Here is a 7,500-nt window from a genome sequence, read left to right on the forward strand (position 1 = left end):
ATCTTTCAATCCAAATTTTGAACAAGTGGGATGACAACTCTGAAGCTTTTCTGCAGAGAATTGCGACAGGGGATGAAACATGGTTCTACCAGCACGATTCTGGGGACTATTAATCAAAGCAGTGGCTGCCCAGGGTGGAAGTGGACCAGTCAAAGCAAAATCTGGGCGTTCAAGAGGAAAGGCCATTGCCACTGTCTTCTGGGATGCAGAGGGGATTTTGCTGGTTGACTTCCTCGAGAGCAAGAAAACAATTATATCTGCTTATTATGAATTGAGAAAACTACCCAAAGAAATCTCAGAAACACGCGTTCTCTTCCACCACGACAACGTACCGCTCAGGCGCTCGGCGGAGCTGTGCTACGTGGATTTCGATGGGAAATCGTCCGACATCCACGTACATTTCCGATTTAGCCTCATCTGACTTCTTTTTGTTTCCAAACTTAAAAAAAAAAATATTGCAAGGTACCAATTTTTCATTGGTTGAAGATATAAATAGAGCTGCTCTGACATGGTTCAGATCACATGATCCTCAGTTTTACTCTGACGAACTTAAAGGCTGTTTGCAGAAGTGTATTGACCTTAATGGAGCATATGTTAAAAAATAAACATCATAACTGAAACGGGTTTTTTTTTCATACTGTCCTTTCTCCACGAACTTGTTTAAGCCTCCTCGTGTGTGTGTGTGTGTGTGTGTGTGTGTGTGTGTGTGTGTGTGTGTGTGTGTGTGTGTGTGTGTGTGTGTGTGTGTGTGTGTGTGTGTGTGTGTGTGCGCGCGCGCGTATGTGTGTGTGTGTGTAGAGAGAGAGAAAGAGAGACAGGCAGCCACAATCATGGGCAGGGAGAAAGACATGGAAACAGAAAACACAGAGAGAGGAGAAGAAGCAAATAATACCAGACAAAATCACGCACTGATAAGAAAACGTGGAATGTAAAGAAAGGAAGAACGTGAATCCAAATTGACCCGGAGCCGTTAACCTTCATCCAACATGCAACACGAAGGGAAAATTAGATTGCGACATGACAGACAGGCAGAGATGTATGTCATCTGGGCAGAATATGGCATCTTGCGTTTTAATGTCTGCTTCATCATTTCCGAATATGTCTGTTCCTGACAAGATACACACAGCCTCATACATGCACGGAGACGGATATATACGAGCGGGACACGTGGAAATTCCGCTGAAAAGAAATAGAAGAATCTTCCCTCTCCCTCTTTCACCCTTCTCCTTCTACCTCCCTCCTCCCCTCTCCCTATACCTTTTCATATTCCTTTTCCCTTCCCTCTCCTTCTCCATCTACCGTTCCCTTCCCTCTCCTTCTCCATTTACCGCTCCCTTCCCTCTCTCCTTCTCCATCTACCTTTCCCTTCCCCGTTCTGCCACCCCCTCTTACTCCTAAATCTCCCTTAAATTCACTTCTTCACTCCTTCCACTTCCCTCCTCTTCCTTTTGAAACTCCCCCACCTCCTTTTTCCTCTGAACCTCCTCTCTCTTCCCCTTTTATTTCCCCTTCCCCATCCCCTTTCCTTATTTAAGCAATTTCCAATTCCCCTGTATTTCCCCTTCTCCAACTCCCTTTCCTCTTTAAGCCCCTTTCCCCTCTTTTCTCATTCTCCCTCCTTTCTTCTCCCCCTACCTTTTCCCTTTCCCTCCTACTGTGTGTGTATTATATATACATATATTATATATTATATATTATATATTATATATATATATATATATATATATATATATATTATATATACATACATATATATATATATTATATATACATACATATATATATAATATATATATTATATATATATATACATTTATATATACGTATGTATGTATATACTGTGTGTGTGTGTGTGTGTATATATAATATATATATATAGATAGATAGACAGATAGATAGATAGATACACTCGCATAGACAAACATGAAGCCTACCTAACACAGGAATAAAGGCCAAAATAATTATTTCATCTGATATTCCCGAAGATATCATTGTTGCGTTTCCTGAATTCGAGGTGAAATATCCTGCTCTGATCATTTATCAAACGGATCAAAGCTCGCCTGCGTCATTGCCGTTCGCGAGGCGGGGGATGAAGGTCTAAACTAAATTCTAAACATATTATATTCAGGTCCTTAGCAAGGGACACGAAGTGCTTTGTGGTTATTCTAGCTCAGCTTATTCTAGAAGATATAATCGTATTATAGACTAAAATTTGCTGCGTGATATACTACGCGGTGTGCCACTTAGATCCAAATTTGTCCGCGCCTGACCAGCTGTCTTGAGTCCTAAGGGATGTACTAAACTAAACTGCTTTATCTTGAACGTAATACACGTGCCTATTACGAAAGTGGGTACTGGCCTTTGTAACTTGTAATGGGCGTCTGTAACTTGTAATGGGCGTCTGTGTGTATATATAGACATCGATAGATAAGTAGATAGGTAAACAGGTAGATATAAAGACAGATAGGTAGATAGATACACAGGTATATATATAGATAGATAGATAGGTAGACAGGTAGGTATGTATATATAAAGATAGATAGATGGATAGATAGATAGATAGATAGACAGATAGATAGGTAGGTAGCTATATAGTTTGATAAGCAGACAGATATATATATATAAATAGATAGATACACAGGTAGATAGATAATCATATAGATTGACAGACAGACACTTAGACAGAGACAGATAGACAGATATATAGATACATGGATAGAAAGATATATAAATAGACTAATATATATATAGATTGAAAGACAGCTATTCTGTTAGATAGATACACAGACAGATATATATATATAGAGTTAGATAAATAGATAGATAGACATGCAGTCAGAATTACTCGAAACTGGAACTGTCATCTGGCCACTTCTTTTATCTATCGCTCTCATATCGCGGGATCCAGCCTTTCTTCTCTTCTCTTCTCTGAGACGAACTTTCACCCAGAAGATAAGAGGCGCTGAATTGAGTCGGTCGACCCGTCTTGACGTCGTTCCCCAGCCCGCCTTGATCTCGTTCCTCCACCCGACCTTGACCTCGCTCTTCCGTCAGCCTTGACCTCGTTCATCCACCAATTGACCTTGTTTCTCCGCCAGCCTTGACCTCGTTTCTCCTACCGCTTTGACCTAGTTTCTCCGGCAGCCTTGACCTCGTGCCTCCACCTACCTTGACCTCGATCCTCCGCCCGCCTTAACCCCGTTCCTCCGTCAGCCTTGACCTTGTCCCTTCCTTAGCCTTGACCTCGTTTCTCCGTCAGCCTTGACCTCGTTCCTCCACCCAACCTAGACCTCTTTCCTCTGTCAGCCTTGACCTCATTCATCCACCAATTGACCTCGATCCTCCGCCCGCCTTGACCTCGTTCCTCCGTCAGCCTTGACCTCGTTCCTCCGTCAGCCTTGACATCGTTCATCTACCAATTGACATCGTTCCTCCTCCCGGCTTGACCTCGTTCCTCCGTCTGCCTTGACATCGTTCACCCACCAATTGACATCGTTCCTCCCTCCCGGCTTGACCTCGCTTCTCCGCACGCCTTGACCTTATACATCCGACCTCAGAACACATCAAGAAAGGGAATCGACTTGCCCTCGGTTGTGTCTTCTATATACCTACATGCATACACACACTCATGTGCGCGTTTGCATGAAACGAAATGAAACAAAACAAAGAATAAATCACAAAAAAACAGTCAAAAACAGGAATCGGAACACATCAAGAAAGGGAATCAACATGCAGGTAAAGACGAGGTAACATAAGATAGAGAGAGAGGAGAGAAAGAGGGAAGAATAGAAAGATAAAGAAAAGGAGAAAGAGGGCAGAGAAAGAGGGAAGAACAGGAATTCATAAAGAAAAGACGACAGAGAGATAGAGAGCAAGAGTGAGAAAGAGAGATAGAGAGAAAAAGAGCAAATGTTTCATATCATGATCTGGGTATAAACTCTAAGGAAGAAACTGTTCATTTCATTACCCTGACCGACAGAATAATATTTACTTCCACCATATTTGGGGTCAGAGTTCTGAAGGAACCCGTGTATCTTTCAGATTTCCAAACACAACTGCAGCATAAAATCACGCAAGCAGACGTGGCTAATCACACCCACGCGCGCCCTCTGATACACAAAATCTCCATGAACATTACAAAGCCAAATATCCCAATTAGTAAAATACCAAAAAAGTCGATCCATTCCACCATTCATAAATTCAACACTGATCGAGCACCTTATATGTCTACCACAAAAAAAACAGTGTACATAACCAACACTGACTTAGGCTGGATTGCCCATCCACTGGCTAGGCTTCAGCTCGCATTCCTAGGCTTTGGTGGCGGCGGCGGTATCGCCTCCGACTTCTTCGTTGCAGGATATAGGATCGAGAGTCAGACCTATTTTGGGAAAACAATGAACAGTAATATACATAAATTAACTCTTCACTAGAACGGATGAAATGAAAAATACCACAAACAACTACCAAGACGGTCAATCAACAACATAATTATTTATATGTACACACATACATATATATACATAAATATATGTGTAGATAGATATGTATGCATACACACACACACAAACACACACAAGCGCAAACACACACACACACACACACACACACACACACACACACACACACACACACACACAAACACACACAAACACACGCACACGCACACACACACAAACACAAACTCAAACACACGCATACACATGCGCACGCGCGCGCACACACACGCACACACACACACACACACACAAACAAACACAAACACAAACACACGCATGCACATGCGCACGCGCGCGCACACACACGCGCACGCACACACACACACACACACACACACACACACACACACACACACACACACACAAACACACACACACACACACACACACACACACACACACACACACACACACACACATACACAAATGTGTATTTGTGTGTATAACACCAAATCAAATTTGGCTTTTCCCCTTCACACACACATATACAACATATATATATATATATATATATATATATATATATAATATTTATATATAAATATACATATATATGTGTATATATATATATATATACATGCAAACATATATATGTATATATATATATATATATGTCGATGCGAAGGGGAAAAGCCAAATTCGATTTGGTGTTTTATATTCTGGTCACACGACGGCCCATGACGTCATCGGAGTACGCAACCAGCTTAAAACCCGAGCCTTTTACGGAGCGCTGTTGCGTACTCGGGAATTTCTGGATGTTGCGCGGCGCCCAGGGAGGAGACTCGCCTTCTCTGCGTCCAGGTGGTTTCTCACACGTCTTTCAAGTCTGGACTGAATTTCTCCTGCGTGGGAAGAGCTCTTTTGAGAGGATGACCAAAGGGAAGATCGTTGCAAGAGAATGTGTGAGTGAAATTGCAGAACAGAGCTCTTTGCCAGATGCCGAGATATGTTGTTTGCAATTTCTGTACAAGATTTTTTTTTAGGGAGCAAAAGCTTTTATTTTAGTTTATTTCATTTTTTTTTTCCTTCTCTATCACACAGAAATTAAATACAAAAGAACCATCACAATTGATTTTTACGTTTTTTTAAGTCTTGAGGAGGGAACCTGACAGTTTGACGAAAGCGAATCAATTATCTTCGGAAGCTCGTCAACCACACGGGAAGAAGAAGCGGTGAAATTGATCCAGTGTCAAATAAAACCGTTTCGAGTTAACTACTAGGGTGAAACTACGCCTGTTGCGTAGCCAGTTCAGGAGTTAAGTTCATTTTAATTATTGGTCTTCCAGTTAATAAATTTAACGTCCATCCAAACCTATATGTTTAGAGCCTTCTGCTATATTCATAGTAGATATTTCTGTTTTAATATTCACAATGAATACGTTGTTGACTTATCTGCTCTTTTTCGGTATCTATTTTCCTCTAGTGAAGTTTGTTGTTGCCTTCAAGGAACCCATAGAAGTTGTTTCCGATTGATGAAAGGCTGAACAAGGGATCATTGTATATCTTTTTTTTTATATATCGATCTATTTTTTTTATATATCTTTATATATATTTGTGTGTATTTATTCCTTAATTTTTAATCTGATTAATATTTACTTCATTTGCTCCTAACGTCACCGGGTTTGAAAGGCGTGCATCCGACCCCTTGGAATGATATCGCTGTGTAGTTTCTGCTCCTCTGCTTCTCGACTTTCCTCACCTCGCTTTCCTGAGCATCTGCAGTACGTGACTGACGTATGTCTTGCAAAAGCTATTTTGGGAGCGTGTCAACATTTCTTTTCCTTGACTTTTAATCAGAAGCCATTCATGTTACGCTGTCTTTGTACTGACAAAATGCCAGCCAGGGACCTTTCCATTTCTTTTGCCTAATGTCTTTTTTATTTTATTCATTTTGTTTTTCTTTTCTTTTTCTACTTTTTTTTGGGGGGGGGGGTGGGGGTCGTTCCTTCCTACTGACCAAAGAGAAAAGGTTATTTTCTGCTATGTCATCCGAGATTACAGCTCAGTATTAAAATTTCTCGTAATAATCGATCCTTTGAAGAGTGTGGACGAGGTATCTGGTCACTCAACTTGAGCAAAAAGCTGCGTATGTAATTCCTTTGAACACCGTGCTACGTGCTTTTTATTCGAGAGCTAGGCACGGTTAAAGGATGAGGTTAATACGCGTTCATGTTTTTTTTTACGGGAGCTACAGTATGTTTTTTTTTTTTTTTTTTATGTGTCTATTATGTGTTCCGTCTCACTGAAAGCACGTGTCGTCAGCTAAACCTTTACAGTGGGTTCACAAGTTGATAAGCGTAAATAGTGGATCCAACTCAAGATAATAACTGAAAGGCTATATGAGAATAAATCCTTACAAACTTGGATATACAATCTTTGTACACAAATATTAAGTAATAGTTACAAAATACTACAAATAAATGTTAATAATAAAAATATTTACAACGCATAAAGAAAAAACTGCTAGACTAGCATCCTTTAAACACTAAGCAAACAAATAATTTAATCTTCATCAAACTATTCTGATGTATTTATCGAGATATTTAAAGAAATTAAAAAATGGTAAAAAAAAACTAAAGACTAGAAATTTTCAATAATTGATGGGATACAAAACATTGTTATTTGGTATATAATATAAAACCATAACAATATCAAGAATACTGTTAGAATTCCATACATTTATATCACACTATTTCACGTAATACATCACGACAAGACACAACTTGGTTATAAACGCACACTCATACCTCTAAACGATACATTATTAATCCCATGAATATTCGACTTACAGTGTGACCAGCCTAAATCTTCACAAAAACACGAAAAGGCGAAAAGTTCACAGCACACGACAACTCACAAGGCACTCAGGCGATTCCTCCGCAGTTTCAAAACAAGCGTTTTCGTAGACCGTTCGCATAACATTGGTGTAGCCTTGGCCAGCAAATTTCAGAATGATGACGAAATAAATGGAGTTATTCTTGTGATTAAAATGCAATAAAAT

Source organism: Penaeus chinensis, chromosome 20 (assembly GCF_019202785.1).
Source record: "Penaeus chinensis breed Huanghai No. 1 chromosome 20, ASM1920278v2, whole genome shotgun sequence".
Classification (NCBI taxonomy): domain Eukaryota; kingdom Metazoa; phylum Arthropoda; class Malacostraca; order Decapoda; family Penaeidae; genus Penaeus; species Penaeus chinensis.